Raw genomic sequence first — 10,683 nt, 5'->3', positions numbered from 1 at the left:
TGTTCAAAACAATTTGTCCTGGAAATGTCCTGGAATTTCATCTCACTTAAGGTGTACGAACCCTGTAAAAACTACCATACAAATATTACTACCATGAAGTAAAATAGTAACAACAATTAACACAGGAAAATGACATCTACAGTATATACACAAATAGGTTAAAGTGAGGAGCTGCATCAGCATGTGGGCTTCAAAAGGAACAAGTTAACTGCAATCCCAAGCTGAAAAGTTAAGAAAAAGAAAGGTTACGCATCCAAAAGATTGTATATTTTCAGCATGGAATAAACCTCATATACACAAATAGTTTTGAATTTAAACAATTTCATATAAATGGGTAAAAGTCTTCTCACTCCAGGCATAGGAAGTCTTGCACTTTTTTTTTCTGGGTAATGGCTGTTTGCTGTCCAACAACATTGTAATTCGTTGTTTACTGGCAATAATTTGAAATTTGCAAGTTATAAAAACCATTGATTGTTTTCTCATATTTTATAAGTGGAATAGAATTAAAAAGTGACACTGATCAGTTGTCCATAGACCTATTTAATTAATATTTCATTCTTTCCACTTACCTAATTAAACCTGCATTGTATTTATTATCCCATACACATTGGCTATTGATGTAAGTAACCATTTCATATATTCCTGTGGTTGGTACTTCTGTACTGGATAGAGGACCAAACATCAGAACCACTGAGATCTGTATTTCTCATCCAAACACTGGAAAATTTGGAGAACAACCATTCAACTGTTGCTCAGTTGTGTGATATGCCATCATGGCATGTGGTAAGTTTTCATCCAAATCTGTTCAATCAGGATGAACAAACGTAGCAAACATATCCTTGATGTTCTGCACTGCCCTTTTAGTCAAATGATCAAATTAAAGATGATATGGTGAAGTGTGCATCTTTACCATCTCCATTACTCAACGTAACTACAAACAAGTGGCTGTTGAAGTTTGCTGTCTGATCCATGTGGATCGCTTCAGGTGTGCCAAAGTGTAAAATATATTGTTCCACCAACACATCTTTGATGGACTGTGATGATGTATTAGCTAATAGATAAGCTTCAATCCACAACAACAACCAGCTCATACCAATTACATCTTCCAGTTTTGAGCAGTGTGCCAGCTATATCCAGGAATGTTCTTTTTACTGTGGAACCTACAACTTTGTCTTTCCTCCGGGCAATGCATAGAGTATACGCCATTGCTTAACATCTTTACATAAATACAGCCAGAAAAATCACTTCTATGCATTGGCATACTTTGTGAACACCCTGGTGCACTCCAATTCTTGCATTATGCAAAGCCTGAATAATTTCCTGCCTTAGGGCTATAGCTGCATAACAGGTTGGCTGCCATGTCTCTGGTTTATAATGGTGATACACTATGCCATCCTTCACTTGTAAATGACTATACAAGTGTCAGATTTTGGGACCATCAGTACTACATTTGCCGGTTTGTGATGAGCATCTGCTACCTTGCTCTGTGGAAAGTATCACACAAGCTACAACTGAGTGACTAAGTCCTTCAATTGTACTTCCCAAAGATGTTGTTTCATTATCTGTGAGGTCCATCTAAATGTAGAATTTTTACTTCACTTATGTTCTTATGTCACTGCTACTGCCATGACTTTAGCCACTGCATAGTGTCCAGGGTCTTAGCATTCAATGAATGAACATGAGTTCACGGGTTGGGGAGATAATCCATCAATATTCTTGTGCTGCTGATCTAATTGGTTTTGTATTCTAGCAACATGGTTATCATACCTTCTGTTTTTTGGAATTTATTAGCCACTTCAGTAACTACTAGTATGGTGAACTCCCTACCATACAAGTAGTGGCACTAATGTTTGAAAAGTGTTATAACTGCAAGCACTTCTTACTTTGTGTAAAGCAGCAGCATTCACAAGCACTTGGCATAGGATGATATATGTAATCACATGCTCCACCCATCCTCTACTTGGGATACAAAAGCACCAATACTTTTATCTCTGACATCTGTACCCAGAATGAATGAACAATCTTTATGAGAATAAGCTAGCACTTGTGCTTTGACCAAGGAACACCTTAAGGACTGAAACAATCCTTCATATTCCTGTGGCCATAGATATTGCACATGAACCTTAGTCACTGCAGAGAGTGATGCAGTTAACTTGGATAAATTGGCCATAAACCATTGATAATATGGTGTGAATATAGATTGCTGAAAAGTTTTCATTTGTTAGAAGGTAGGGACTAGTCATTGACTGCTGCAATCTTTGAAAGATCATTGAGCACTCCATTACCACCAACTATATGACTGAGAAACTATACTTCTATGCAAAAAGCACAAACTTTTCTGGTTTCAATTTCAAGTCTGCATCCATGTACTGGAATACCAATCTCAGATTCTCAACTGTGGCTTGAAAGATTTGACCAAAGACAAGCATCTCATCCATAAAAATGAGACCTCTCTCTTTCAGTATAAGTTCTCTCAACTGCTCAAAATTTGTGGGGGTATTATACAGATCAAATGATATGATGCAGAATTCGTACAATAATTATTTTTTTTAGTGCTGAAAGCAGTTTTAAGTCTACTTTAATCATCCAGTTCCAATATCCAGAAGCTAGATCTAATGTGCTGAACCAATAGTCACCTTCCCTAGAGCTAGGCAATTAGTGGTACTTGCTAATGAAGAGGCTCGTTAATCAATTACATTCAATTACAAAAAAACATAACTTTTTCAACCACTTCTCATTAGGTATTAACATTGTTTTGGTTTATTATTTTTAAAGTAATTTTTGGATTACCTTTGGTTTTCATATAAAATGCCTACTTGGTGAGTTATTCACTAATGCCAACTAAATACCACCACATTAATAATCTGTAAATCAGATAAATTGATAATTAAATAATGAAAACATATTTTATTATCACTAATAATTGTAATGTTTTTATTTAAAACACTAGCTTACTGCCTGTCATATGATGGCACATGCTGATTAATTTTTCTTCTGAAAATTAAATCTAAATAAGTTTTTTATGAACATGTTTTCTAAAAATTAATTATAGTAACAATGTATGTATAACGAATATTTATCCTTTTTCTAGTATTTAAATAAAACATTTTTGTGTATATTTGGCCATCTCCTGTGAGTTGTCCTTGAATATAATTTTGACTTCTGCACATTTTTATGTTCAGATCTTCTTGATAAAGTGGAATAAGTTGAACCATGCCAAAAAACTGGTTCTCCAAGAAATATTCCTACAAGATATTTACGTTTTTTTTTACACAATAGTCACTCATGTATATTATGTAATATGATACTGTCTCTTACTTGTTCAATAATTGTATTCTCATTTTTTAAAATATTCCAAGAGCTTGTAAATATCATAATAAATATATTGAAAAAATTCACGTAAAATCCCCACTCAACTGGGATTTGAACGTAAGATAGTCAAGTGCTATAACCACCTTGACACCAAGTCTGTAATTGAATTTTAACAAATAACTCAAATCCCAAATGTAAACTATCATGTTGTTGTTGTTTTTCATAATACTGTAATATTTTACTCTAATCATGATGATTTAATAATCAAAAAAATTATCAAATCACCACTAGACTGGTATTTGAACTCAAGACTTCCCCTTGAGACAAACCACAATTTAAGCATTACTAACAGAGTTGAGCATTACAAATAGAGAGTGGCTTTTATAAATAAATATCACGATAGAAATTAGAAATAATTAAGTAGCAAGTTAGCCAATTTATTTATGTACATTTTTTGAACAGGATAAACATAAAAATAACATTAAAGACCTGAATCATCAGAATATTTTGCAGTCACCTACCGTATTTGCTAACAGTAAAGAAAGTTATCTGAACTAATAATTTTATTTGGGGAACATAAAGAAAACTTGTGTTTACAAACATTGCAACTCAATAAAACCATTGTATATTTATTAAAAATTAAAAACACCATACTTAAACAAAGAACCAAACATCAAAATATAACTTTATTAAGCCTTAAGCAATCTCCAGTCATATATTTCTTTTGCTTCATACTATATATGTATTCCTGTGTCTAGGTAAACTACTTGTATCTGATGCCCTCAAAACCTTCTCTAGACATTGTACATTTGTTACTGTGTTAAACTTTAAACAAAGTTTTCTTTGTTTCCCCATTCAACCTGTTTTTGAACTGTACAACTTTATCTTATCTCAAGCTGTCTTGTTATTGAAATTTCTAACAGCTTTCATACAAATATGATTTAACACACAAATACTTTTACAATACACAGAAGAAAGATACTAAAAGGAACATTTAGTGAAACTATAAAAAACACCTTAAACCTATATATTATGTAATAGTTTAATTATTACTCTATCCAGTGGGATTTAAACTTTCCTTATAGCTGTGTTCAAAGTTGTATTTCCTTACTAAATGAAAGAACCACTTGATGTGGCACCATATCAAGGTTTCAGCCAAGGCCCATAAAAAACTAAGGAAAAAACTTTAAAATCAAAGAATAAATAATAATTCCTTGTGACAGACAAGGAAATACAAGAAATTATATTTTATACAGGTATATTTAAATAAAACACCAAAAAACAATTGACATTTTTTAAATATAGCAATTAATGTCAGAAATGATAGTTTAATCACTTTTAATTCAAACTCTTGATGTGTAAAGATACAACAAATTGATGTTAAACTGGCCAGGCTTAGAGAAATGTAATCTTTGGGAGCTCAAAATAAATGGAGTCCTGTTTAGATATATTTTGATAGGAAGGGATACCAAAAAGTAAGATGTAAGCTGTGCTCTGCAGAGCTTACTTACAGGGGCAGTATGGGAACAATGTTGAACCACGTTAAGCTTAAGCATCCTGCTGGATTTAGCACAGAAGTCTGGTGGTCCAGACAAACAGTTATGCAAATGTATGCTAATATGCCTAGCATACGATGTCTGTAATATGATTAATGCTCACTGTCAAATCAAAACAGGACATTATTGTATCTGATATTTTTTGTTATTTTTCTATTTTTTATATATTTATAAACTTTACAGAAAAATGCAGTATTCTATATATATACAGGGCTGTTTGTACAAGAATCAATAGCACCTCCTCCTTGTTTTTCTTTTTTTTTGTTGTTGCTTTGTTTTTTTCAAATTGATGCAATATCATTTAAATGCTGAAAATCATTTTTTTTTTTAAAGTTAACGTTCAGTATTTAGCACTACTGTTAGGTCCTTAAGTGTTTTATATTTAAGTAAATGGTTATTTGCACTTTGTGACCAATCAGAGGAAATAAATAATCATAACTTGATTTATTCATTAGACAAATTAGTGCTTAAATGCTGTAAAAACCTAGTAAATTTGACATTCTTTAAGTAGCTTAAATTTAAACTGATGTTATTCTAATTTTTAAAATAAACTTTTGATAGTTATCTTACCAAGTTTGAAAATCATTAGGGAATAAATAAGAATAGAAAGTCTATTCAGATAGTATTGTATTATTATTGTGCCATGAACACCTTTTCCAGAGTGGCAAAGCATAATTATAATTAATTATACGTATCATGAGACATTAGTATTAATCCTACTATATTCTTAATATTTTATTCTTTATCTAGTCTTTTGGGGATTTTCATGAATTGGAAGTGTATAATAGTATTTCAATAGTGGTATGATGAAGATACTGTGGTTGAAATATTCACTAATTCTTGAAAATTTGTAGTGGATAAAGAATGAATTGCTAGAAATATAGTAGGCCCTATACTTATGTCTCATGACAAGTATAAATATGTCATTATTGTGTTAACAAGTAACAACAATGTAATACAAGCATTTTTTTTCATACCAAATAGTAATATTCAAATTTGTTGACAGCTTACAGTGGGTAGTTGTGAAATTTTTTTATATTAGAAAAAAAGTACAATGCTTTGACCACTAGTGCTGTCATTTTCAAGTAAAAACATGGAGCAAACACAGGTTTTTAAGAATTAAACGTGTATAACATTCTAACCACTATATCCTTCATACTGTTATTAGAAGAATATGAATTTGTTAGCATCTGGAAAAAGGAAAGACATTAAAAATTTACCATGGCAATGTTTAATTGACATTCGTTTTGTTATATTAGCTTAGAAAATAATCAGTTATTGGCTTAAGCCTTAACTGGGTTGCTGTAGACTCCAGCTGTATTGATTTGAGAGACTTACAAAAAAAAAAAAAAAAACTTAATGGTTCTTAATATCCCAAGTAAATAAAAACACATCTAAAGTTTGTTTTTATACTATATAGTAATGTAAGGAAGTATAGCTGTTTTTTGTTAATTTCTGAGAAAAACGAAGAGGACTCAGATGCCCTAGATCTCCACCTACTTATCCACCCTAGTTGCATGCCTTTTTATGCAAAATTAAGGAATAATTAATAATTTCAGAAAAAAATGTAGGGGTTTATTCTCTCTAGTTCTCCCTCCTTGAATCTAGGTTATAAAAACAAGGGAAAAAAAAGACAAAGAAAATTACACAAACAGGTAAAAATATCAAAGTATTTTGGAAAACAGTATCAATAACAGCTAAGCCAAGTCTAAGCCAATTATTGAAACCATGTAAACCAAGTTAATAATTAGGCTGTTATTAATACAGTTTTCTAATCAATGGCCACCCACTATTAGCTTCTTATATGGTTAAGCACTTGCTATTAAACCCTAATGTTCTGTTTATCCTTTCTCATAATTTGTTTGATTTGTACATATATATAATTTTTTTTACCTGTTTGTGTAATTTTTTCTTTTTTTTTTTCAGTTGTCTTTATTACTGCTTCTCCTCACTGAGATCTCTGCCTACTTATACAACATTAAAGAATTAAGTTACACAATTAGAAATTTAACTACAATGAAAAAAAACAGTAAATTTACACTTTATTCAACACTTAAGTAGCCAGAGAGTTGGTGTTGGTTGCTGCCAGCCAATTGGTTTCCTTCTTGCCAGAAGTCCAAAATTTTGATAGGTTTACAAAACATTGATGTAATTGCTGCTTATAATAATTGATTATACTGATTAACCAAATCATCCAGCATTAATACAAGTCACTGCATTCACCCATCTGTATTCCTCATAGGATCTTGGTGTACCTTCCTTCTTTATGACAATCACCTCTGGAGATGACTCCACACTCTTCTGTGGTTGTATTACTCTATCCTTTAATGCCTGCTTAAGTTCAGCACTGGCAATACTCGTGGTTCTTAGATGTCTGATCCAATCAACCAATAAAGATGTTAAAATGGGAATTGAACCTTTAAATGATATTTATGGCAAGGTTTTAATTGAAAACTATGAAATGGCTGAGCTTTTAAATGTTCTTTTCTGTTTCTATAAGAAAAGAAATTAGCAATATTCTTGTGCCTGAGCATTCTATAGGAAATATTGGAATTGGCCTGAATAATGTAGATACCAATTATTTAAAGATGTGCAGATAAAATGAAGTATTAAAACACCTGTCCCAGACAAAGATTTCCTCAGGGATTTAAAGGAGGTCAGAGATCAGATATGCAAACCTCACTCATTCATTTTTGATAGGGCAGTAGACAGTGGGCAGATACCTGAAAACTGGAGAGTTATTATTGTTACTTCTATTTTTAAATGGAGAGATTATTAAAGGGTTGCCTTAAATCCTGTTAAGTAATTCGTTCCCACATCTAGCCTAAAGGAGCAATCTTGAATGGGACTGTACATCTCTTTCTGTCCCTAAACCTCTGAAGGAGTTCTTTATAATTTTAACCCTAGAATGTCAGCATGGGGTCACTGTGATCTCATACCACCTGGTGTTAATGATTGAAAATTTAATGCTGGCATTTTAGGGTTATGTAACTCTTCTGATTTACTACTTCTAACATCATTCTCTTTTACATGCACTACACTCATGTCCTGTTCTTTAGCACTAGGCAAACAAATTCTAGTCAAAGTTTCTCAGTGAACCTCACTACAAGTAACTTTATCAGTATAATTATTGAGAGATTCCTCACTGTGTAAAAATCTTGATCATCGTATTCCTCATTCAAGTTGCCAAAGGTTCAAATTTATTAGAGACCAGTACCTGAAAGCCAACTGAACCTGCACTTATAGCCCTAAGTTTCTTTGCCATTGTGCATCCTTGTAAATGTAGTGCTTTTATTCTACGTCTCCCACAAAGCAACTTTAACCTAATTATTCATTTTCTGCCTTGCTTTGTTGATTTCTGCTCTTGATCTATTACTCTCCACACCCTGTTATAGCACAACCTTCCTCTAAAGGTATCTTTAATTTATCCTCAAGTATGCAATCCCTGCAATTGTAGTGCATTGTAACTTTCTAAGCTCTGCAAAATTTGCAGTTGTGGCCTCAACTATATCAAGACTATTGGTGTTCTGTTCACTGCAGAAAATTGAATCCTTGATTTTAGCACTGTAAGTCGTGAAACTTACCACTGATCCACAGAGGATTACAGACAATGCAAGGTAATGCATTTTAGTGTTCATAACATGGGGGATCACTCATGTAATATACATGGGATCCAACTCAGTAGCATTACTCAAGAAAGGGATCTTAGCATATTGATAGGTAAGTCACTAACACCATCAAGGCAGTACTTTGTTGATAGTTGTAAAACCAGTAAAATTTTATAGCTTACTTATAAACATTTATTGTAAGTGAAGAGAGGTGATATATATATATATATATACACACACACACACACACACACAAGTAACTAGTTAAGCTTCACTTGGAATATTATATGCAATTTTGGGCTCCTTACCAAGAGAGGATATTGGCCCATTATAGAGGGTTCAGAGTAGGGCCACGAGGATGATTCTAGTGATGGAATCATTAATCTTATAAGGATTGTTAAGATCTCTTATTTGCTCTTTAAGAAATGGTAAGAAGTAATCTTACTGAAATTTAAAAGATTATCTGGAGGGATCAGTAGTATAAGGGCCTCTGATTTCTTTGGGCTATATCCTGTAAACTAAGATCAAAGGATGCAAGTTTTAACATTTCAAAAAGATAGGCTAGACTCCAGTTAAGACATTTTTATTACAGGGTGAGTAGCTTATGGAATTAGTTACCATCAGCAGTAGTGGAGGCCAGCATTTTTTGGTTGTTTAAGAGGAAAATTGATAATTTTCTGAAAAATAATTGGTGAATTTAAATTTCTCATTTTTCTCAGCAGTGAGTGTGCAGGGAAAAAGCCTTGAAGATTTAAATGGTTCTTTGTCATCCATAACACTGCGAATATTAAATGGTTACTTGTAATATATAAACAGACTTTTTAAAATTGTAAATGAGAAGACATGCACTCCTCTTTAAGTTAAATCTCATGTTACCAAAAAGTTATTTTAGCTTATTCTCTCTGGTTATTATTTCCTTTATCATTAAGAAGAAAAATATTAATCAGTTATAAATTCCAATACAGTTGATGAGCTTTTGAAACTGAAATCAGATTAAAACATTCTTTTAATTTGAAGGACAAAGTTAATATAAGAGATCTCAAGTGTTGTAGGAATTATAGTGCCCAAATTGGAACTAGGGTCGTATAGTTTACTGTTGGAAGGCTGTGAAGTTGTATGATAAAAAATTAAGTTAAAGGTTTCAACCAAAGCAGTATTGCTAACTACTCTGTATATAGTATTAGTGTTTCAGTACTTTAGTACAATTTTATGTTGGTATAATGACCTTGAACTATGTATCCTTGAATTTCATATTATCAGTCTTAGGAAATGAAAACTAAAAACTGAGTGGTCTTCCATCATAAAATCTTGTATAAGTTTTAGACTACAGTAGTGAAGTTTGGTGCTTTCATGTGTAGCTAAACCTATCTTTTTGATCACAATTAAACTATCAAAAAATATTTGCATCCTTTTAGTGATGTTCAACAAATATAAGTGATTAAGCACAAAGTAAGTTTTGAAATTAAAATAATGTTAAGAAATACAGCTACATTTAAAATAAAGTTAGAGGAGATATCACTGATTCATGAAAATGAATGTTAACATTGTGAAAAGAAAAGAGGATAAGAGTGGAACTGTTTATACAAACTTAGTCTTACACTGGTCTAGAAGATTATTTTAATTAATCCACCATTTAAAACTAGACAGTTAATGCATGATTATTTATAGTAACTTTGTACAAGATTGACTTAGACGTCATTCGGTTTTCTGTACTTAGTTTGATCTCTTTTTATTATTATAGGAACAATATTGGTACACTGGAAAGGAGTGCAAAGAAGAGCTATCAGAATGATACCTGCTTTGAAAATCTGCCACAAGTAACTGATTTTCATATGACAAAACACCTTTTGATGAAATAATCACTCACTGCCAAATTTACATTAATCCATTTCATTAAATGATAAGCACAGATATTTTAACCTTTATATATTTATTAATTTTTCAGCCAATAAAATAGATCTTGTGCTTAAAATACTGCTAAGTGATAATGGTTGTTTAGGGTAATGAGTACATTCTTGATAAAACAGTTTTAGCCCAAAATATTTTGTTCTTGATTTAATGATAATACATTCAGTTCACCTCACTGATGGTTATATACACCTGGAAAAAGTTAAGCACCCCTGTGTTTTTTTCAAGTGATTCAGATTCGACGTTCTTGTGACTGATTATAAATTACCATTCAATGTAAACGTGTTTATCAAATGAAA

At 32.0% G+C, this 10,683-nt stretch overlaps 1 protein-coding gene across 1 annotated transcript in view; it reads left to right on the top strand.

Moving 5' to 3' along the window:
• LOC106460163 (intrastrand cross-link recognition protein-like) overlaps nucleotides 1–10,683 on the top strand; it is a 68,779-nt gene that overhangs the window by 10,177 nt on the left and 47,919 nt on the right. The window contains exon 2 of the mRNA XM_022386817.1: nucleotides 10,218–10,293. The gene's annotated coding sequence lies outside the window, so the exon portion shown is untranslated. The remainder of the gene's footprint in view (nucleotides 1–10,217; nucleotides 10,294–10,683) is intronic.

This window comes from Limulus polyphemus, unplaced genomic scaffold (assembly GCF_000517525.1).
Source record: "Limulus polyphemus unplaced genomic scaffold, Limulus_polyphemus-2.1.2 Scaffold721, whole genome shotgun sequence".
NCBI lineage: Eukaryota > Metazoa > Arthropoda > Merostomata > Xiphosura > Limulidae > Limulus > Limulus polyphemus.
The sequence above is the reverse complement of the archived record's forward strand: the minus strand, read 5'-3'. Positions and strand labels throughout refer to the sequence as shown.